Source organism: Nerophis lumbriciformis, linkage group LG14 (genome assembly GCF_033978685.3).
Source record: "Nerophis lumbriciformis linkage group LG14, RoL_Nlum_v2.1, whole genome shotgun sequence".
Classification (NCBI taxonomy): domain Eukaryota; kingdom Metazoa; phylum Chordata; class Actinopteri; order Syngnathiformes; family Syngnathidae; genus Nerophis; species Nerophis lumbriciformis.
Window position 1 is genome coordinate 14363164 of NC_084561.2, and position 25660 is coordinate 14388823.

A 25660-nucleotide genomic window follows, 5' to 3' on the forward strand; every position below is an offset into this window, starting at 1 on the left:
TCGCTGAGCATCAGGAATGGGAATTACGAGCTTCCTACTTAGCCCCACCTCCCCTCCCTGGCTGACCTGTACAGCCCCCGCTGTCTCAGGAAAGCACAGAGCATCCTGAAAGACCTATTCCACCCCGGGCACTGCCACCTAGAACTGCTGCAGATGCTACAGGGTGCTAAAAGCGGGCACAAATAGACTAAAAAACAGTTTTTACCCAAGAGCCATAGTAGCATTAAACAGGCCCTGAGTGAGCACAATGTGTCCGTCATGTCCTCATGTGTCATGTCTTTTATTTTTCGGACTATAATGCGCAATAATGTTGGATTGTGCAATATATCCTAAATGGCCTCTTGATAAGTGCAATAATACTGGACTGTGAAACAGAATAATGTGCAATAACCTGTCACCTTACACCTCTGTCACTTTATATATTTAATTAATTAATTAATTTATATATATATATATATGTATATGTGTGTGTATATATATATATATGTATATGTATATATATATATATATATATGTATATGTATGTGTGTATATATATATGAATATATGTATATATATATATACATATAGATATATATGTAGATATATATGATATATATCTATACATCATATATTTAAATGAGATATATATATGTATATATGTATGTATATATATATATATGTATGTATATATATATATATGTATATTTTTTAATATATTTTTTATCTTTTTTACTATTTATAAAGTTACAGTTAATGTACCAATGATTGTCAAACACACACACTAGGTGTGACGAAATTATTCTCTGCATTTTGACCCATCACCCTTGATCACCCCCTGGGAGGTGAGGGGAGCAGTGGGCAGCAGCGGTCGCCGCGCCCGGGAATTATTTTTGGTGATTTAACCCCCAATTCCAACCCATGATGCTGAGTGCTAAGCAGGGACGTAATGGATCCCATTTTTTTTATAGTCTTTGGTATGACTCGGCCAGGCTTTGAACTCACAACCTACCGATCTCAGGGCGGACACTCTAACCACTAGGCCACTGCGTAGGTATATATATATATATATATATATATCACTTATTATTATATTACTATACTATTGTGTATGCACTTTAGGGGATCTGCTCCAATTTTGTTGTTCTTTGAACCTGTTCACTGTACTAATGACAATACAACTCTATTCTATTCAAAAGCCAACTGCTGGAATCTGAGTGGTGACGCTACAGTTAATTCTTAGCTTAAAACGAGTAGCTTTAATGCATGCTTTCACTTGATTGTGAACTGTTAAATACAGTGCATGCCGAAAGTATTCACAGCGCTTCACTCGCTCCACATTTTGTTATGTTACAGTCTAGTGTTGTCCCGATACCAATATGTTGGTACCGGTACCAACAATATTTCGATACTTTTCGGTACTTTTCTAAATAACAGGAGAGCAGCTATAACATGACTGGCACTCTTTTTTTTTTAAATCTATGGAGAGAAAAGTGTTTTTTTGCAACCAAATAAAAACTGCATTAATACCCCCTCCTAGAACAAAATGATGGATTTGCAACCAAAAAAAATATGTTCAAACAAAAAATAGATTTGAAATACAGAAAAAAAAAAAAAAAAATTAAAATAAAAAAAAGTTTGGTTACAATTATTTTTCTGGTTGCAGAAAATGTATTTCGATACTTTTTGGTACTTTTCGGTACTTTTCTAAATAAAGGGGACCACAATTACACTCATTCACACAAACGGGTTGTTTCTTTCTGTTATTAATATTCTGGTTCCTACATTATATATCAATATATATCAATACAGTCTGCAGGGATACAGTCCGTAAGCACACATGATTGTGCGTGCTGCTGGTCCACTAATAGTACTAACCTTTAACAGTTAATTTTACTCATTTTCATTAATTACTAGTTTCTATGTAACTGTTTTTATATTGTTTTACTTTCTTTTTTATTCAAGAACATTTTAATTTATTTATCTTATTAATTTTTTTTTAAAGTACCTTATCTTCACCTGGTTGTCCAAATTAGACATAATAATGTGTTAATTCCACGACTGTATATATCGGTTGATATCGGTATCGGTTGATATCAGTATCGGTAATTAAAGAGTTGGACAATATCGGAATATCAAAAAGCCATTATCGGACATCCCTAATTTTAATGACTGAGACCCTTCCGAGTCCCCGGGACCAAACTTGAGGGGACCCCTAAAAGGTTAAAAAAAAAATCTATATATAGTATTAGTTTTGAAAACGAAAAATATTACTAGTTTCTATGTAACTGTTTTTATATTGTTTTACTTTCTTTTTTTATTCAAGAAAATGTTTTTAATTTATTTATCTTATTTTATTTTATAATTTTTTTTTTTAAGTACCTTATCTTTACCATACCAGGTTGTCCAAATTAGGCATAATAATGTGTTAATTCCACGACTGTATACAGTATATCGGTTGATATCTGTATCGGTTGATATCGGTATCATTAATTATAGAGTTGGACAATATCGGATATCGGCAAAAAGCCATTATCGGACATCCCTCGCTGTAACATAACAAAATGGGGGAAAAGTGAAGCACTGTGAATACCATGAATTGATTAACGTGGACCTCGACTTAAACAAGTTGAAAAACTTATTCGGGTGTTACCATTTAGTGGTCAATTGTACGGAATATGTACTGTACTGTGCAATCTACTAATAAAGTTTAAATCAATCAATCAATCAATACTTTCCGGATGCACCGTATGTCCTGAAAGGCTGCGTCTTATAGTTTCAGGGCATATATCAGGGGAATTCGAGCTGTTCTGAACTCATCTTATGGCAAAGTAGGGGGGGGGGGGTCGGCAGACATAATTTGGGGTCATGTGTTTTTTTGGAGGGCGCATGCAGGATGCTGAGGTTTGGGAGGGGCGCCCGTCGGGTCAGGGGCGGTGTGGGCGGGGTCGGTTAAGGGGGGGGGTTTGTGGGACATGCGGTGCAGCTGTTCAACCGGAGGAGATTGGTTTGGACGGCTGAAAATAGAAGAGTTGAAGCATGCACGCACTTAAGGTTGAAGCCTGTGCAGGCGTACTTGCAGAACGAGGCTCAAGAGACACATTTCGTAGTACAATCCTTCGCCGTATCGCGCTTAGAAGTTTGCAGCTCTGCAGATGATTTTGTAAGCATATTCTACATGTTTGGCCCAAATCAGGCATTGTGTAAGCTTAAAAGTGGCTAAATGACCTAAAGATATCAATACTACAGTAGTATTGGCCACAAGAAGAGACCAAAGCCATTAGAGTGCGCTGTTTAGTATTGTGGCCACTGATTGGCTCAGCCTCAGGAAGCCTTATATCAGATTAAACAGTACAAACGTGACTAAAGGGGTGTTATTTCATGTCTAGAAGGATTTCATGACATTAACAATGTATTTGGAAGGCCGTAAACATGTTTTTTATGCTCTAACTATGAACATATTCAATAATATAGTATATAATACTATACGTTTGGTCAGGAAAAATCACAAGAGGCTATATCATCCCTTTCGCAGGTTTCCCTGCTCGTCAGGGCATTTTATAAAAAGGGAAACCTGCGAAACAGGCTTGTAGGGATGATATAGCCTCTTGTTTTTTCCTGACCTAACGTATATTCCGCTGTATATGAGCACTGTATAACGGATAAACCACAGAAACCACGACTATAGTATATAATACTATATATATATATATATATATATATATATATATATATATATATATATATTTTTTTTTTTTTTTTTACTATTATTTTTTTATTAAAGTTGCACTAAACAGGATTGCACACAATTCCATCGTAGTCTACAATCACAGGAAAGATTCTGAACTCAAGATTTGAGTCCAATTCTTGGTGTATTCTCATTTCAAACCGTTTCTCGCAACATATTTGGTATATAAATTGGAATGAAACCGTTTCAAAACAGGTTACGGGATACAAAAGCGTATCTATCTGCTGACTTTTAAGAGTTTTAACATGTATTAAAAAAATCGATTCTTACAAAATTGTGATTTGATTTAGAATCGTGGTAAATAAGAATCGCGAATCGCATGTGACTCGATTTTTATTTATTTTCCCAATCAACAGCGATAAAGAAGGGATTGTTTTAAATAAAAGGTGGCTGATTTAACATCAACTCTGATAAAGGAGGTTTCTACTAAATCTGTGAAATCGCTGAATCATACATATTTCTCTAAAAAAATATATAAATCACCAGTTTCATTCCATTTGAATAATAACACCGGATAATCGGCGTGTTTTCTCGCATTCACAACCCTTTTACCCTCTGTAATGTTAAAGGCAAGGGTTTGGTGTGTGTGTGTGTGTGTGTGTGTGTGTGTTCTGGCAATGCTTACTTAATGGGGACATCGCTCCGTTTACACAGTCACCTTTAGGGGACCTCTGACGGTATGGGGACAAAAAAACAGGTCTCCTTTTTAAATGATAGTCAGATCCATTCTATACCCTTCTATATATGGTAGTTGGAGTTGCAGACAACTTCATTACTGCTAAATAGCAGTTTTCAGTAATGTCACAGAAGATGCAGGATTTGCTTTAACATTTAAGTGGTGAAACTTCCTATAAGAGGACAGCTGTAGTGCTGTATTCTGAGGATCATGTCATATTTAATTTGATTTTTTTTTTTTCTTAAATGGTCCTCAGTAGTCACGTACAAATTTGTGTGAATTATGCAAAATGATTTAAATTTGGTCCCCGTGAACCATATTAACACTTTTTTCCCCAGGGTCCCCAGTAAGAATGATCAGCACATTACTTCATCAATGCAGAGATTTAAAGACGTGTATGAGCTAACTGGGCAGTTGCCATTATACCAAATTTTTTTTATGCCTCCACAACCTGTAGAAAGGGTGGTCCCCACAAGTGATGATCAAAAACTTGGTCCTGATTCCAAATGATAACCAGTATGTGTGTGTGTGTGTGTGTGTGTGGCGGCAAATGCAGGGATGCCTAGGAGGGGCGAGGGGTGGGAGTATCCTGGCGGTAGACCACAGACAGAGTCAAGATATCGTTGTGTGTGTGCGCCTCCATCATGTCTGGACCTGGACAGAAAACAAACAAAACAAGAAAGAAGGATAATTGTAGGTGTAATGCACGCTATTTAAATGTCACTGAATACACACACACACACACACACACACACACAGAGTGATGAAGCAGATCTGAAACATACACACGGTGTTTCCTTTTGATACCAGCCACGTTTGTAGTCGTAATGAGGGTTTAGAATTATTTGATAGTATGTAAGACAACTCAACTCGGACCTTCATCTCCCCAATATAAATCACACTGTTTTTATACGTACAACGAGACCTCTCAGCACCTAATAATAAACACTCTGGGTGGTCTTGAGAAACAAAGTTAAAGAGCCTACATTTGTGTAAGATTTGACTTCTTTTCATCTGTTAAAGATGAAAAACCTGTGCTCTGTGTGTGGGCCACAAATCTGAGAAGTCATATTGCGTAGCTTTGCGGTGCTGCATTTTATTGTAACCTTCTGAGAGCCAGCGTCCACTAAAGTGGACATCAGTAGTTTCTTTTTCTTTTGCCAGAGTTACAAAAAGGGATGTGTCGATCGATCGGACGATTTTCGTGAAAAAGTATCTGATCGCCATTGCCGATTAATGTCGACCCCCTCTGACTGACGCTGTTTATTTTTAGTCCCCCGACAAGTGGCTAGCAGCTAATTATGTGTTTCCATACACAGTGTGGAGCCGCTCCCCTAAGTTAATAATAATCACCACCATTACGGCAAATAAACTACATTTCTTAGTATCCGAAGTTTCATTATCAAGTATCACTGGAGGACGAGGCTAAACATGTTACACACCGAGCCAAGAGCAGGCATGCTAGCAGCTAAGCTAATCGCTAAGTTAGCTTTAAACCAGTGTTTCGTAGACAGAAGGCCAACAAAAAATATGTTTCTCAGCTGTGGTCCGTATGGGCCGCAGCAGTACTCGGTTGTAATACACATTTCCACCACTTGTGGCAGTAATTACAATCTCAAACAAACGGACGAAGCCTGGAGCTGAAGTCATGGAAAAGTTTAAGCGCAAAAATTTCAGTGTTCATTTATTCACACATATACACAAACATAACACTCATCTACTCATTGTTGAGTTAAGGGTTGAATTGTCCATCCTTGTTCTATTCTCTGTCACTATTTTTCTAACCATGCTGAACACCCTCTCTGATGATGCATTCCGCTTCGTCTCCTTGTTGTGTGCACAGTTGTGCACTGCACTCTCTAAAAGCCGTAGATGTTATTGTCACATATGCATGTACAGTAGATGGCAGTATTGTCCTGTTTAAGAGTGTCACAACATTGCTGTTTACGGCGGACGAACTGCTTTACGGTAGACGAAAACGTGACTGCTGTTGTTGTGTGTTGTTACCGCGCTGGGAGGACGTTAATGAAACTGCCTAACAATAAACCCACATAAGAAACCAAGAACTCGCCCTCGATCATTCTACAGTTATAACGTGATTGGGCAGGCACGCTGTTTATATTGTGGGAAAGCGGACGTGAAAACAGGCTGTCGACACGTCACTCAGGTCCGCCTGAATTTCGGGAGATTTTCAGGAGAAAATTTGTCCCGGGAGGTTTTCGGGAGAGGCGCTGAATTTCGGGAGTCTCCCGGAAAATCCGGGAGGGTTGGCAAGTATGCAGCAGACTGTACTTTGCGGGGTCATATGAATCCCTTCTCTACAGTAGAACTGATGCGTCACAGATATGCTTTAATATGGTTAGAGGAAGAAAAAAAAACACAATTTGAAGAGATTATACGTGAAAACCAGTGAGTTGAGTGACCCATCCGGTTTGAAAGGGGGGCCTTTTCAGAAAGCTCCGACTTGTCTCCTATTGTGTGTCAGCGCCCGGGCTCCCTTTGTGGCCGCTAAGCCTATTCAAACTGCAGTGGAATATAATATTTAAAAATGTATTTTAAGCCACTTTGAACACAATACTTAAGAGAAGTTCCCCAGAGAGCTTTTTTTTTCTCCCCACCCCATCCTTTTGGCGTAACCTTGGCAAACATTCGACAAAGAGGTTACGGTTTCATGTGGTGAAAGCAAGTTCTTCCTTCTAAAGATATCCGAGTACATATGCTGTGTTTGTGCGTGTCTCGACCGGGCCCTTTTTGGGGTTTGCGTACACAACCGAGCCCTGATCTGAAAGTACAAATTTGCATGCAGATGCAAAGGCCAATTTCAAGGATCTTTTTTTTTATGCTTTCATCAACCCCTTCTTTTCTTTCTAAGTCTTTTGTTATTGAAAAGGGGCGGACGCGGCGCTGCGGTGCACACACTAACGCTGCCGTTGGTAATAAATTAACTTGATCATTCCAATAAATTATGGACACAATCCGCAAACACAGAATCGCTCTTTAAACGTGTGAAAGGTGGCTCGCTACAAAAGAGACTTGCCAGTTGAAATATATTTCTCCAGAATTCCTCGGAGCAGGATAGTAGACAGAGAACAATGATTGACCTTGGTCGGATGAAAAATTGCCTCAATTGTTCCGACTTGGCTTTGATGTTTAAAATAAAAGCGAGCGGGGCAGCCACAGGAGAAATGGACTATTTTCTGCTGCCTAAAACTTCTCAAAAACGGAGTAAGAGAGAGGTTTTCGTGTTTAATGTTGTAGCTGTTTTTCTTAGTAAAACGGGTGTGCCAATCCAAGATTTATGCTGTCGATTCCAATCATCCATCCATCCATACATCCGTTTTCTACCGCTTGTCCCTTTCGGGGTCGCGGGGGGGTGCTGGAGCCGATCTCAGATCATCCGTGAGTGATATCAGCTGATACCAATCACAAGTATTAACTGTAAATGTATGTTAATAAAGTCAAAGGTAGGAATGATGAAAAAAATAAATTTACATCCGAATCGCGATTCTAAATCGATTCGTAATTTCTAAAATTCGAGTAAATAAATGCAGATTACGGTAATAAGAGTCCATAGAGAGAATAATGTTTTGTGTCAGCTGTGTCGCAGCCAGTACACGACACATGTGGCAATAGTGATTAGGTTGAAATCATAATATATACAGTATATATAAATATTTTCTCAAAATCATTTTTTGGGTGTTTTTGGTAATGTTTATACATTCTGGGAATAAGTCTCTGGACACAGGAGGACTATGAGGGCAAAAACCTAAAGGACTTAAATGAGTAGTAGATAGTAATAGGTAGTAGTTTTGCATTGTCTACCCCAAAAGGGACAAGCGGTAGAAAATGGATGGATGGATGGATGGATGGATAGTTATTGTGTACTGTTGACTTTGTTTTGATCAAACAATTGTATATAACAAAAGAGAATAAGGAACTCGTTTGAATATGTCTATAATACTGTGTATTATATAAAGATATATATATATATATATATATATATATATATATATATATATATATATATATATATATATATTTATACACACACATTTGTATGTGTGCATGTGTGTGTTTATGTGTGTGTGTGTGTGTGTGTGTGTGTGTGTGTGTGTGCATAATATATATATATATATATAATATATATATATATATTTATACACACATACATATGTGTGTGTATATATATGTATATGTGTGTGTATATATGTATGTATGTATGTATGTATGTATGTATATATATATATATATATATATATATATATATATATATGTATATATATATATGTATATGTATGTATATGTATATGTGTATATATATATATATATATATATATACGGTATATATATATATATATATATATATATATATACATACAAACACGTGTGTGTGTATGTATGTATGTATGTATGTATGTATGTATGTATGTATGTACATACACACACATACATATATGTATGGATGTATATATGTATGTATATATATATATATATATATACACACACACATACATATATACATATATATGTGTATATTTAATTGAGAATTAAGTTGAAAAAAATCTCCGCAATTACTCACTGTGCACATACGTCATACGGACAAGATGAGGTTTTTTTTTTAACCTGTTTGAAAAAAGTTTTATTATACATTTAATACCAAATAATACATTGCTTAAATCTTTTTGAACCAAGAATCGATTCTGATTCGAATCACCCGACAATCCATTCAAATCGGAACCGTGAGTTGCTGTAAGATATACATCCATAGTCAATAGTACACAATAACTAAACAAAAGCAAAAAGTACTATCTACAACTCACTAAACAATTCGGTGTTTTGGCATCAAAGTCCTCCTGTGTCCGGGTAATTATTCCCTGAGTTTGTAAATAATAACAAGAATGGCAAAAAACAGATTTTTTGGACAATAAAAATATTGATTTAATTACCCTTGTATTGATCACATACTGATACTACCCTTGGTATCAACACTACCAATATATGGATCGCTCTGTCCCCCTCTTAAGTTTACACCTGGCAGCTACACAGAAGCAGAGCACATTGCAATTATTACTTCTTGTTGTAACATGCTTCCATATCCACTTCTTATTCTTCGTGCTGTTTCAAGCTACCTTAGTGACTAGCAGGTCTTCTTGTCTGCCCATGCCTGTTCTTACTTCATGTCTCACATGTTTAGCCTCAGCCTCCAGTGATAATAATACTAGTAAGAAATATAGTTTATTTCCCAGCAATGGAGGATTATGAACTTAGGGTAGCGGATCCACACTGTGTATGGACATATACAGCCTTTTGTCAGCCGGGGGACTAAAAATAAATAGTGTCAACAAGTAGGGGATTACCTTTTGCCATCATCATTAATCAGTATTGGCCAATCATGTAATTTTTCCACAAAAACCGAGCGATACTGATCAATAGCCAATCAGTAATAATAATTTATATAAAAATGTTTACTCCTCCCAACAAGTCGGGAACAATGTTCTTTATACAGCATCATATAGAACAGTGGGCAGAGGGGTTCCCGGGGCTGAGTGTTCTGGCGGCCCCCAATACCGCAATGTAAACACAGTTAAAAAAAATAAAAAATGATAATTTTACTCAAAAAAAACAGCAACAATGCAAAACTATCATCCATTTGAACTTTTTTTTTTTTCACAATTTCATGGTTACATCTACTTCGCGACGGGCTCATGCACATATGTTCTTCAAAAACTGCGCTGGCGGTCCGGGAGACTGCCTGTGCTTTTAGCTCAGTAATCAGGACGCTTGCCTCTCACACCGGCAATTGTAGGAATAAACAACAACGCCGCTGAGAGAGAGAAAGAGAGTACACACTCGCTACAGGAAGCAGGGCTGTCTGTGATTGACAGCTACACTGCAAAAAGTCAGTGTTCAAAAACAAGAAAAAATAAATAAAAATGAATGAAAAAATAAATAAAAAACTTATATAAGCACAACTAAGCTATTAAATTGTACACATCGAACCAACTCGCTGGGCTCTCTTTGGCTAGAGTGGTAAATATGAAAATCCATACACGGCGTGTCTACAAAAGGAAGTGACCTCACACACTGCAAAAAGTCAGTGTTCAAAAACAAGAAAAAAAAAAAAAAAAATGAGGGGTATTTTATTTGAACTAAGCAAAATGATCTGCCAATAGAACAAGAAAATTCGGCTTGTCAAGACTTTCCAAAACAAGTCAAATAAGCTAACCTCAATGAACCCAAAAATACCTCAAAATAAGTATATTCTCACTAATAACAAGTGCACTTTTCTTGGTAGGAAAAAAATAGACATTTTTACTCAATATGTTGAAAAATATTCTTAAATTAAGTAAATGCCAGTGCCATTATCTTGACATAATGATATGCGCTCGACATGATTTTTTTTTCCATGCTTTAAGTAAGAAATTATTACTTTTTTCAGTTTTTGCAGTTTTTTGAGTTTTTTTTTTTCATGCTTGAAGTAAGAAATTATTACTTTAAAAAAGTAGTTTTATACTTGTGAGTGTTAACGACACAGCTTTGCATCAGTTGATATTCTAGTTTCAAGCATGTTTTACTCAATATAGGTCATCAAATCTCAGCTACAAGCTCCAATATCTTACTGAGATCATTTAGGACCAACACCCTTAAAACAAGTAAAACACTCTAACATAAAATCTGCTTAGTGAGAAGAATTATCTTATCAGACAGAATATAAGCAAATATCACCCTTATTTGAAGTATTTATTCTTACTTAGATTTCAGTTTTTGCAGTGTACGAACACCAATCAGTGCATTCCGCCGTCAAAATCGGGGGCCCCTGATTAGGTCGGGGCCCCAGTGCATTAAGACGACCATGACAGTGGGATATACACTACATTTTTACTTTTAGTATGCATTTCAAATCCAAATTGCCTTCTGTTTTACTGCCTTGCCAGAACTTACAACTTACAATTTCTTAACTTACATTTTCTTCCAATCCATTTCGGGCCCCTTTTTAACCGAATGTTATCGTATACGTTGCTGCTGTGGCTGCCAGCTCAATGAGCCGTGTTTGCAAGGCAGCAGACGTCTGATAGCGCGCACGTGCTAAGGAAAAAAAATGCGGATGATCAGGAATGACTGCTTCTAACTTCCGCCCCCTGCTGTGGGCTTCATTGGCCGTGCTCCTATATGCCAAACAGTTTATAAAAAAAATCTTGTTTGAATCACATTTTTTCCCCCTCAAAATAACAGTGTTCTACTCTTATGATTATTATACATTACAAACACAGCATCCTTTGGCGGTCGCTTAATTTGCCGGTGTGCTGCTTTGTCAGCTCGACAAATTCACGATTGATCCCGTCAGTCATTTTTCTTGTCTCCGACAGCGGGGTCAGAGAGGCAATAACGCGGTTTGAAATCATCAATAAACTTTTTAATCACAGTGCTGACGAACGATCCAGGGCGGGAATGAGCTGAGGAAAACAAACATTATGAGAGTTATGAGTCCGGCTCCCGCCGGGCCGTTGAGGGCTATGATGCGTTCTTTTAAAAACAAAATATGTGTTTTGTAAATATCCATCCATCCATCCATCCATCCATTTTCTACCGCTTATTCCCTTTGGGGTCGCGGGGGGCGCTGGAGCCTATCTCAGCTACAATCGGGCGGAAGGCGGGGTACACCCTGGACAAGTCGCCACCTCATTCTAAATAAAATTGTGCAAATTTAAACTTTTTTTTATTTATTTTTTTAATGTTTTAAAGCATCAAAGTTGCATTGAAATCACACTGCAAAAAGTCAGTGTTCAAAAACAAGGAAAAAAAAATACAAAAATTAGGGGTATTTTATTTGAACTAAGCAAAATTATCTGCCAATAGAAAAAGAAAATTTGGCTTGTCAAGACTTTCCAAAACAAGTAAAATTAGCTAACCTCAATTAACCCAAAAATACCTTAAAATAAGTATATTCTCACTAATAACAACTGTACTACTATATGAGCACATATTTTCTATTGTTTCATTGAAAATAAAACAGCAAAGTCCATTTGGCTGTCATCTGTTTTAATATGAGAAACAATTGTGTCAAAGTCATGATTTTTTTTTTCATGCTTGAAATAAGAAATGATTACTTTAAAAAAGTAGTTTTATACTTGTGAGTGTTGATGACACAGCTTTGCAACAGTTGATATTTCTAGTTTCAAGCATGTTTTACTCAATATAGGTCATCAAATCTCAGCAACAAGCTGTAATATCTTACTGAGATCATTTAAGACCAAAATACTTAAAACAAATAAAATAATCTAACATAAAATCTGCTTAGTGAGAAGAATTATCTAAACAGACAGAAAATAAGCAAATATCACAATTATTTGAGATATTTAATCTTATTTAGATTTCAGTTTTTGCAGTGCAGTTGTTTGATTCTAAAAACCCTACACTGCAAAAACTGGAATCTAAGTAAGATTAAATATCTCAAATAATGGTGATATTTGCTTATTTTCTGTCTGATAAGATAATTCTTCTCACTAAGCAGATTTTATGTTAGTGTTTTACTTGTTTTAAGGGTTTTGGTCCTAAATAATCTCAGTAAGATATTACATCTTGTTGCTGAGATTTGATGACCTATATTGAGTAAAACATGCTTGAAACTAGAATATCAACTGTTGCAAAGCTGTGTCATCAATACTCACAAATATAAAACTACTTTTTTAAAGTAATAATTTCTTACTTCAAGCATGAAAAAAAAAATCATGATGCCGAGCGCATATCATTATGTCAAGATAATGGCACTAGCATTTACTTAATTTAAGAATATTTTTAAACATATTGAGCAAAAAGGTCTCTTTTTTTTTTCTACCAAGAAAAGTGCACTTGTTATTAGTGAGAATATACCGTATTTTTCGGAGTATAAGTCGCACCGACCGAAAATGCATAATAAAGAAGGAAAAAAACATATAAGTCGCACTGGAGTATAAGTCGCATTTTTGGGGGAAATTTATTTGAAAAAACCCAACACCAAGAATAGACATTTGAAAGGCAATTTAAACTAAATAAAGAATAGTGAACAACAGGCTGAATAAGTGTACGTTATATGAGGCATAAATAACCAACTGAGAACGTGCCTGGTATGTTAACATAACATATTATGGTTAGAGTCATTCAAATAACTATAACATATAGAACATGCTATACGTTTACCAAACAATCTCTCACTCCTAATCAATAAATCCCATGAAATCCTATACGTCTCTTACGTGAATGAGCTAAATAATATTATTTGATATTTTACGGTAATGTGTTAATAATTTCACACATAAGTCGCGCCTGAGTATAAGTCGCACCCCCGGCCAAACTATGAAAAAAACTGCGACTTATAGTCCGAAAAATACGGTACTTATTTTAAGGTATTTTGGGGTTCATTGAGGTTAGCTAATTTTACTTGTTTTGGAAAGTCTTGACAAGACAAATTTTCTTGTTCTATTGGCAGATAATTTTGCTTAGCTCAAATAAAATACCCCTAATTTTTGTATTTTTTTTGTTTGTTTTTGAACACTGACTTTTTGCAATGTAAGGATCTCAGAGCAGGAACTCGTCTATGTGCTTTAAAAAAAAGTCCCCGTTTTATGTTTGATTGTGCTGACTATGGTCACTTTTTTTACGGTCGTGTCTGCGTTTTTACCATAACGGTGGCCGTGCGTCATAACCCTCCTCCAAACATGTCGAGCTAGACCACCCAGAACAAACTAACTCGCCATACTTACAGAAACTTCACTCGTCTTAATTATATCCATCCTCTGGGTGTGTCTCTCTCTCTCTGCTCAAAACAGACATCTGAGCCACCACCGAGGCCGTTTGGAGCGAACACTTTTGGTTAACATGCTGTCCAAATATAGCTCATACTGAGAGGACGGTTTTGCTGAGGTTACAAATGTGAGCTAACTGAATATTGTCACTTGTTGGAGCGATGCAAGCATTTAACGACAAAGAGACACTGGAAAATCCGCAGAAAGATCAATGTTCAAGTTAATTAGCACCTTGTGAAAACCCGAATGCTGCATTGCTGAAAAATAGCAATTACTGACACCTTAGACTTCAGTGCCATGAAATGCCACTGAGAACTGAACTCAGCACAAGTCTAAAGTCCACAACTACATGAAACTCTATTCATTTTCATGCTCGATTACGTCATTTAATGCACACCTGTCCTTCATGGAAATTGATATGCAGATAATTGCTATATCACTTGCAAGAACATAGCTGAGAAAAATGACGGAAATGTACAAAGCAGCCAAAAGTTGTTTTTTTGTCAGGAATGCTCCCACTTAAATTGTTTTGTCAAGCACAAAACAAATAGTTCCTCGTTGCTAGGGTTGGGTATTGGCGAGGACTTAACGATATGTATCACAATACTTTTGTCGTGGTACAATACAGCAGGGGTGTCCAGGCTTTTTTTGCTGAGGGCCACACAATGAAAATCAAAGCATGCGGGGGCCATTTTGATATTTTTCGTTTTCAAAACTAATACTATATATAGATTTTTTTTTTTTTAACCTTTAGGGGTCCCCTCAAGTTTGGTCCCGGGGACCTGGAAGGGTCTCAGTCATTAAAATTAGGGATGTCCGATAATGGCTTTTTGATATTCCGATATTGTCCAACTCTTTAATTACCGATACCGATATCAACCGATATATACAGTCGTGGAATTAACACATTATTATGCCTAATTTGGACAACCAGGTATGGTGAAGATAAGGTACTTTTAAATTTTTTTTATAAAATAAGATAAATAAATTAAAATTTTCTTGATTAAACAAGAAAGTAAAACAATATAAAAACAGTTACATAGAAACTAGTAATTAATGAAAATGAGTAAAATTAACTGTTAAAGGTTAGTACTATTAGTGGATCAGCAGCACGCACAATCATGTGTGCTTACGGACTGTATCCCTTGCAGACTGTATTGATATATATTGATATATAATGTAGGAACCAGAATATTAATAATAGAAATAAACAACCCTTTTGTGTGAATGAGTGTAAATGGGGGAGGGAGATTTTTTTGGGTTGGTGCACTAATTGTAAGTGTATCTTGTGTTTTTTATGTTGATATAATAAAAAAAAAAACGATACCGATAATAAAAAAAAACGATACCGATAATTTCCGATATTACATTTTAACGCATTTATCGGCCGATATTATCGCACATCTCTAATTAAAATGTTGAATATAAGTCATATATATATATATATATATACACTTATTTTTTTATTTTTTTTATCGCTTAAGGACAATCTTCAGGATCAACTTCAGGTCTGTTGGTAAACATTTTTTTATTTTATTTATTTAAAAAAAAAAAATCTTTTAAGCCCTTTTTGTCAAAACCCATTTTTTTATGGCAGAAAGAGAAAATATGCAATATTTTCAATTTTTTTTTTATTTTTTTAAGTGGAATGTTTAATGTGAAGTAATTTGAGCCTTAAATAGGTCAATAACACCATGGATTATAATTCATTAATACTTTTTGAGTACTGACAGTTTAAAAAAAAAATCCCACTGACATTATTGGAGATCCAAAAGGGTCTCACTCATAAAAGTGATTAATTAATTAATTTTATTTTAATTAATTTTTTGCCTTTAACGCTTAAAATTATTATTATTTTATTTTTTTTTAATTTTTTTTTTAACGCTTCAGGACAATCTTCAGGGTCAACTTCAGGTCTGTTGGTAAACATTTTTTTATTTTATTTATTTAAAAAAAAAAAAAATCTTTTAAGCCCTTTTTGTCAAAACCCATTTTTTTATGGCAGAAAGAAAAAATATGCAATATTTTCCACATTTTTTTTTTTTTTTTAAGTGGAATGTTTAATGTGAAGTAATTTGAGCCTTAAATAGGTTAATAGCACCATTGATTATACTTCATTAATAATTTTTGAGTACTGACAGTTTAAAAAAAAAAATCCCACTGACATTATTGGAGATCCAAAAGGGTCTCACTCATAAAAGTGTTAAAAAGTAATTAATTTATTTTTTTGTATTTATTTTTTGCCTTTAACGCTTATATCAACTTCAGATCCATCCGTCGATTATACATTTTTATAAATGTTTTTTTTTTGGTTTGTTTTATACCCTTTTTGTCAAAGAAAACTTAGTTTTTTTACAATGCAAAGACACAATATTTACCCCAAAAATATGTCAAAGTGGATTGGAGCCTTAATGTTGTTCAAAACATAGATTTATTTATTTTTTGTTTGTTTTGAGCAATAACAGCTTTAAATCGGTATTAAATCGTTAGAAAAAGCATTGCAAATTATATTGCCATATCAATTTTGTTTTTTCCAACCCTACTCATGACAGTGCATTTTTAGTTTTTTTCGAACACTTTGACCGTGTATGTTGATGTTATGTTTATCTTTATTGTCCTATGCATGAAAGCTGTTCAAACAGAGCCCCCATGCTGCTGCACAATGCCGCACGGCAATACAAATCCACACACCGGAGGCGGCACTTTGCCACCATTGATGAATTCTTTGTAAACATCAAGGCGGCGCGATGGCTGGCTCACATTTACGATGATGCTGCACAAGCTCGGTGTAAACGAGGCAATAAAGTCACGAAGACGTGGAGCGAGGGCTCTCTCGGAGCTTTGATCCTCTGCCCACTCGTCCCCTGTGTAGCTGTTGTTTGCGGGCAAATTGTTTTTGGGTGAAAAGCAGTTGGAGTCCTCAAAATGAGGCCGCCCGGAAGACACTGTAGAGCAACACAAGCTCACAGCAGACGACCTATAATGGGAAAGGCAACAAATAATAAATGACCGTTATCCTCATCCACTCCTTTCCTCATAATGTTTCCAATGTGCTATCCTCCACAGATCAATGGGTTAATCGTGCTCCTGTCGTATTATGGCCGGAATGCTATCGAAAGCTATTTGCACCACGCAGGAGGCTAATGACCCTGAGCTGATGCTCGCTGTTCGGCCACGAGCGCCGATCAAGCGAAGGTAAGCAAACTCATATATTCTCCAGGGGCCGTGTTAATGAGAGGGGATGAGAATACGAGCTATGGTTCATCATCTACTTAGGAACTAGACAGGAGTGGCACCATGCATATTTAACACACACACACACAACAAAAGCTAATGAGGAACCGCATTCTTTTTTTTAAGCACCTTATTTTACTCCTTCCTCGCTAATTAATGTGCAGCAACTTGCAGGACTATCACCATCAACCACTTTTAACCACATGGATTTATTCGACCTTGCAAGCATTTAGGTAATTGTTGCATTCAAATAAATTGCATACCACAAGACAAGTACCCTAATGATTGTGTACAGGTACTTTTTAAGCTTTTATTTTGAAAAAAAACATATACAATAAGCACTTTTTCATTGAGGGCCACATCGCTCAGCGGGCCACTTGTAACAGTAAGTATTAGAGATGTCCGATAATGGCTTTTTTGCTGATGTCCGATATTGTCCAACTCTTAACTACCGATTCCGATATCAACCGATACCGATGTACACAGTCCTGGAATTAACACATTATTATGCCTAATTTTGTTGTGATGCATTAAACAATGTAACAAGGTTTTCCAAAATAAATCAACTCAAATTATGGAAAACAAATGCCAACATGGCATGTATTCTTTTTTATCATGACCTGTTGAATGTTTACCGTATTAACCTGCCTTAAGACAACGAATGAAAATGAGCTATTGTGCTAACTGCGGCATATTTACATTGTTTGCTCTATGTTGATGAATATGCATTGTCCTAATTCAAATAAATAAATACATACATAAAATAGGTTTGTGTATGACATTCTGACATTAAAATTGCATGCGTCAAAATACAGGGGGTATATTTTTTATTGTTAATTTAAATGATGCAAACAAGTAATTTACAGTGATTATTAATCATTAGAGATGTCCGATAATGGCTTTTTTGCCAATGTCCGATATTCCGATATTAATTACCGACTCCGATATCAACCGATACCGATATATACAGTCGTGGAATTAACACATTATTATGCCTAATTTTGTTGTGATGCCCCGCTGGATGCATTAAACAATGTAACAAGGTTTTCCAAAATAAATCAACTCAAGTTATGGAAAAAAAATGCCAACATGGCACTGCCATATTTATTATTGAAGTCACAAAGTGCATTATTTTTTTTAACATGCCTCAAAACAGCAGCTTGGAATTTGGGACATGCTCTCCCTGAGAGAGCATGAGGAGGTTGAGGTGGGCGGGGTTATGGAGGGGACGGGGTTTTTAGGGGGTAGCGGGGGGTGTATATTGTAGCATCCCGGAAGTGTCAGTGCTGCAAGGGCTTCTGGGTATTTGTTCTGTTGTGTTTATGTTGTGTTACGGTGCGGATGTTCTCCCGAAATGTGTTTGTCATTCTTGTTTGGTGTGGGTTCACAGTGTGGCGCATATTTGTAACAGTGTTAAAGTTGTTTACACGGCCACCCTCAGTGTGACCTGTATGGCTGTTAACCAAGTATGCGTTTGCATTCACTTGTGTGTGTGAAAAGCCGTAGATATTATGTGATTGGACCGGCATGCAAAGGCAGTGCCTTTAAGGTTTATTGGCGCTCTGTACTTCTCCCTACGTTCGTGTACCACTCCGTACAGCGACGTTTTAAAGAGTCATACATTTTACTTTTTGAAACCGATAACGATAATTTCCGATATTACATTTTAAAGCATTTATCGGTTGATAATATCGACAGCCCGATATTATCTTACATCTCTAGTAAGTATTTATGAATATTAACGTAAAATCGACTGTTTTATATATTTTTTTACGTACAAATACTTGCTTTGAAATCATTAATCAGGGTGACAAGCACACCTTTAAATATGTATTTTAACAAACATTAAAACATATACATATGTTAACATAATGTTGGTTCCAATATCAGATTATATTAAAGTTAAAATGCATGCAATTTGGGCTGCAACGACTAAATCGATAAGAAAAAAAAGTTTGATTTATAGTGTGTCGCTTCAATCCATCATTTAATGACTCTAACTAATTAAAATTGATGAAATCCAGACATGGATGCCTGGAACTTTAAATACGTGGACATAGTTTCCGCATGACCGCTCCAATAGAGCGCACATGAGAGCGACGGTGGCCGGGAGCTGTGATCGATGTGGCGGCGAAACAGCTGATATTTTCATTTTAATGTTTACAATTTGAATGTTGATGATGTGCATTTATTAAAAAAAAAAAACCAATAAAGGTCATGGCAAGCACAAAAATAGTTGTTTATTTCAAGTATTTTCCCTCAAATATACATTGAGGCTATAAAGTGTGTTTTATCAGATGACTGGTTTAATGGAGCAAACTAATAAATAGATTACTTGATGCCACCACCAGGTGTGAATGAATGATGGGTTCTACATGGAAAGCGACTTTGGGTACTTAGAAAAGCGCTATATAAATCCCAGGTATTATTATTATTATTATTGATTACTAAAATAATCGATAGCTGGAACCTTCAATGCATTTTTTACTGTAAAAATTTTAAAAAACGAATACATTCTGTGATGTGCGGTTAGATACTTTCCTTTCTGATCATGGAAATGTATAAGAAACAAAAAAACAATGAAAGTGTCAACTGTATATGGCTTGTATATGCATTTTCATGAAAGGAATAAAAATAAATGATGATGATACTGAAATATCGATACCGGGGGTGTATATTGTAGCGTCCCGGAAGAGTAAGTGCTGCAAGGGTTTCTGGGTATTTGTTCTGTTGTGTTTATGTTGTGTTACGGTGCGGATGTTCTACCGAAATGTGTTTGTCATTCTTGTTTGGCGTGGGTTCGCAGTGTGGCGCATATTTGTAACAGTGTTAAAGTTGTTTATACGGCCACCCTCAGTGTGACCTGTATGGCTGTTGACCAAGTATGCATGCATTCACTAATGTGTGTGGAAAAGCCGCTTATATTATGTGACTGGGCCGGCACGCTGTTTGTATGGAGGAAAAGCGGACGTGACGACAGGTTGTAGAGGACGCTAAAGGCAGTACCTATTATCAAACATCCCTATTAATCATGGTTCAAAAGTGTGGTTAGTCTAATGGAAAAAAATAATCATTTGACAGCAAGAAAAAAACAAAAACGTGCCCCTTTAGACTGCTGCACTGCACTAAAATAGCATCACAAATCCATACGTGTGCACACGCTGACATCATGCAGCTGCGCGTACAGACTGATGTGATTGACACAGGAGGTCACGGCCTCTGCCTCCTCTATTTAAATCAAGTCTCGCTACCTGTCACTACTTTGGCACGCATACAAATATTAAAGAAAGAAAAGAAAATAGCTATAGGAATAGGGACCCGAGTGCACTATACGTATGTGGATAAGCATGTTTGTGTGTGTTGGTAATCCCTCCACCGGCAGACTAATGATAGGTCTTATCGACACCCAGCAGTCAATGCGAGCCTTTGTCTTCTCTCGGGAGGCTTGACGGAAAGCTTAAGGGGGCCCCTTTGCCTTTAACTCCTTTTCACTCTTTCAGCCACTGATAAAACTGAGCACCAAAATGGCAACTGTTTAATGCTTCGTAAGCACAATAAAATGCAGTCCCTTTGACGTCAAAGTGTATTTTGGAGCTCGATGGATAGTTCTTGGACTGAATTGAAGTCAGGGATGGGATGCCACCACGTACTGCTGAGAGCCAGCGTCCACTGCAGAGGACGTTTGTTTTGTTCCTGAAAAAAACGAGTGTCCACTGGAGAGGACACTGGTTCTCAGCAAGTTCCACGCTGCAAAAACTAAAGTAAGATTAAATATCTCAAATAAGGGTGGTATTTGCTTATTTTCTGTCTGATAAGATAATTCTTCTCACTAATCAGATTTTATGTGTTTTACTTATTTTAAGGGTTTTGGTCCGAAATGATCTCAGTAAGATATTACAGCTTGTAGCTGAGATTTTATGACTTTTATTGAGTAAAACATGCTTGAAACTAGAATATCAACTGATGCAAATCTGTGTCATCAACACTCACAAGTATAAAACTACTGTTTTAAAGTAATAATTTCTTATTTCAAGCATGAAAAAAAAAAATCATGACTTTGACACATTTGTCTCATAAATAAAACTTACTCATATAGTAGTACAGTTGGCACAGTACAGTAAACTGACAGTTAATATTTAAACATTTAACATCTGACATTTCTAACTATTTTGAACAGAAATAGTTCATGCACATTCAGATTAATTCTTCAAAATTACAATAAAAAAATGTTTGGCCGGGGGCCGGGCTGTATATATGCGCACTAATTGACTGAAAGAGCACTGATGATGTCATGTTATCCATGGAAAAATGCATTTTTAGACCACATAATTTGCCTGAGCAGCTAGGAGACCCCGAGAGTAACAAGATGTTGCCTTGTTGCCTTTCCATTAAGAGCAATAAATTAGTTTTTAGTATAAGTTTGCTGGTTTCAAGAAATGTAATGCCGAGCGCATATCATTATGCCAAGATAATGGCACTAGCATTTACTCAGTTTAAGAATATTTTTCAACATATTGAGCAAAAAGGTCTCTTTTTTTTTATTTTCTACCAACAAAAGTGCACTTGTTATTGGTGAGAATATACTTATTTTAAGGTATTTTTGGGTTAATTGAGGTTAGCTAATTTTACTTGTTTTGGAAAGTCTTGACAAGCCAAATTTTCTTGTTCTATTGGCAGATAGTTTTGCTTAGTTCAAATAAAATACCCCTAAATTTATTTATTTTTTCTTGTTTTTGAACACTGACTTTTTGCAGTGCAGGACTTTTCCCAAAGTATTTATCTCCAATGAAGTCTCAGTTTGAAGCCATACTTACTTAAACGAGCGGCTAATGAAATGAAAATGTTTGTTTTTCCTCTGAGGGCAACTACGTTTATTTTTATTTTTTGACGGTTTTAGGGGTTAATCATTAGGCTCTTCGGGGAAGCAGTTGTTTCCTGCTGAGTCTCGACCTCCGCCACGTGTATTACTGGTTTTTTGCTTCGCTCACACAAAAAAAACAGTACTAGAAAAACATGATTGTAGCTTCAATGCGGTACACTGTATATTTTCTTTTTACATCTCTTGTGCCTTTTTGACCCTGGAAAGAATAGTTACTGCATATATATATATATATATATATATATATATATATATATATATATATATATATATGTATGTATGTATATACATGTATGTATGTAGGTATATACATGTATGTATGTAGGTATATACATGTATGTATGTAGGTATACACATGTATGTATGTAGGTATACACATGTATGTATGTATGTATATACATGTATGTATGTATGTATATACATGTATGTATGTATGTATGTATATATATGTATGTATGTATATATATGTATGTATGTATGTATATGTATGTATGTATGTATGTATATGTATGTATGTATATATATGTATGTATGTATGTATATACATGTATGTATGTAGGTATATACATGTATGTATGTAGGTATACACATGTATGTATGTAGGTATACACATGTATGTATGTATGTATATACATGTATGTATGTATGTATATACATGTATGTATGTATGTATGTATATATATGTATGTATGTATATATATGTATGTATGTATGTATATGTATGTATGTATGTATGTATATGTATGTATGTATATATATGTATGTATGTATGTATATATATGTATGTATGTATGTATATACATGTATGTATGTATGTATATACATGTATGTATGTATGCATGCATGTATGTATGTATGTATGTATATACATGTATGTATGTATTTATATATATGTATCTGTGCATGTATATACATGTATATATATATGTATGTATGTATATATGTACAGTATGTATGTATGTATGTATGTATTTATATATATGTATCTGTGCATGTATATACATGTATATATATGTATGTATGTATGTATATATGTACAGTATGTATGTATATACATGTATGTATGTATATACATGTATGTATGTATGTATGTATATATATGTATGTATGTATATATATGTATGTATGTATGTATATATATGTATGTATGTATGTATATACATGTATATACATGTATGTATGTATGCATGTATATACATGTATGTATGTATGTATGTATGTATATACATGTATGTATGTATTTATATATATGTATCTGTGCATGTATATACATGTATATATATATGTATGTATGTATATATGTACAGTATGTATGTATGTATGTATTTATATATATGTATCTGTGCATGCATATATATATGTATGTATGTATATGTACAGTATGTATGTATATATGCATGCATATATATGTATGTATGTATATATGTATGTATATATGTATGTATATATACATATGTGTATGTATGTATATATACATATGTGTATGTATGTATGTATGTATACGTATGTATGTATGTATGTATGTATATATGTATATACATGTATGTTTGTATGTATATGTATGTATGTATATATATGTACAGTATGTATGTATATATATGTATGTATGTATATATATGCATATATATGTATATATGTATGTATGTATGTATGTATATATATATGTATGTATATATATGCATATATGTATGCATATATATGTGTATATGTATGCATATGTATGTATGCATATATATGTATACATACAGTATATATGTATGCATTTGTATGTATGCATATATATGTTTATTTATATATATATATATATATATATATATATATATATATATATATATATATATATATGCATATATATGTCTATATATATATATATTTATGCATATTTATGCCTTTCATATTTTTGTAAATGTGTGTTATTTACTGTTTTTAATAGATATTTTCTTCTTGTGCTCACTTTGAAGGGTTTGGAACATTCCGAGTCCACTGTGTCATTCTGAAATGGCAGCAACTTCAAACGTTTTATTTGAATCTTCAATCAATAGGATGACGTCGAGGCTTTTTATGCTGCCAAAGACGCATAGAAAAGTCTCATCTCTGCTTCGCGCCGATGCAATATAACACCGCGGTCAACAGTCGCCCATCAGCGTCATTCTTTATTGCGGATTATAAACGGAGTCATTGTGTCTGCCCCTCGCCGTTGTAAACCACCGCCCCATCTTTTTGCTCCTTCTTTTTTCGGTCGCGAGCGTGAAAGTGACAATGACTCGCTCTGTCCCGCAGTGAATCAATCTGACTTGACTGACTCGCTCGCCTGTCACTTCCTGTATGCGCCTTTTTGAAATATGACACCCCTTGACATAGCGTGGCGTGGAGCTCTCCCTCACCTCGTGCACGCCAACGGCCGCCAAAGGGGGTGGGGGGGGGGCCAGACGGTGTTCCTTTTTCGGTGAGCTTTGTAGAGAGGCTTGGCCGCTCCTTAAAGAGCAAAGACAGAAACACTCAGAGAGGAAATGAGTGGGGGGGTGGGTGGCCGTTTGAACATCCTCTACCTTTTTCCTCTCTTTCTTCCCTTCGCTGGCTTGCACATAATTTGAGCATCTCGTAAAACAACAATAGGCCGGTGTGTACCAAATGTGACCGCATCAGTCTCTGTCTCTTCAAACACCACCCATCCATCAAGTCACATGAAAGAAAGAACTGGCTCCGAAACGAGTCCCTTAACCAGTTTAGACGTGAGGATGTTTAGAAAAAAGAAGTAATAATTTCAAAAAAAAAAAAGGTTATTCCTGTCCCTGGACCTCTCAGACCCCTCATTTCCTGTTTTTTTTTTTTTTTAATGGCTGTCTTTGGTGACCATGGGTTTTGGCGGTGGGAGTGGAGCCATGCTAACACAGCTCTCTGCTGTCCTGGCGACAGGAACATTTAGGAGGACAGAAAGATGGCACACTTGTGTGTGGGCAAGCAAAGTGAGGACACCATGAAACTGTGACTGCTACAGAAAGAAATAACAGAAGGGAGGTGAAAAATAACAGCATAAAAAGCACTGCTTTGCTACAAAATTATTATTATATTGATTATTATAGCAGTGTTTTTCATGCACTGTTTATGTGCCGTGGGAGATGATCTAATTTCACATATTTGGATTAAAAATATTTTTTGCAACCCAGTAATTATAGTCTGCAAATGATGTGTTGTTGTTGAGTGTCGGTGCTGTCTAGAGCTCGGCAGAGTAACCGTGTAATACTCTTCCATATCAGTAGGTGGCAGCCGGTAGCTAATGGCTTTGTAGATGTCGGAAACAGTGGGAGGCAGTGTACAGGTAAAAAGGTGTCTAATGCTTAAACCAAAAATAAACACAAGGT

The 25660-nt window shown here is 35.7% G+C and overlaps 1 long non-coding RNA gene across 1 annotated transcript in view; it reads right to left on the minus strand.

Moving 5' to 3' along the window:
• Positions 1 to 687: 687 nt before the first annotated feature.
• The window catches only part of LOC133616574 (uncharacterized), a 76805-nt gene continuing 51832 nt past the window's right edge, over positions 688 to 25660 (minus strand). The window contains exon 3 of the long non-coding RNA XR_009816878.2: positions 688 to 5057. This is a non-coding gene — a long non-coding RNA (uncharacterized lncRNA). The remainder of the gene's footprint in view (positions 5058 to 25660) is intronic.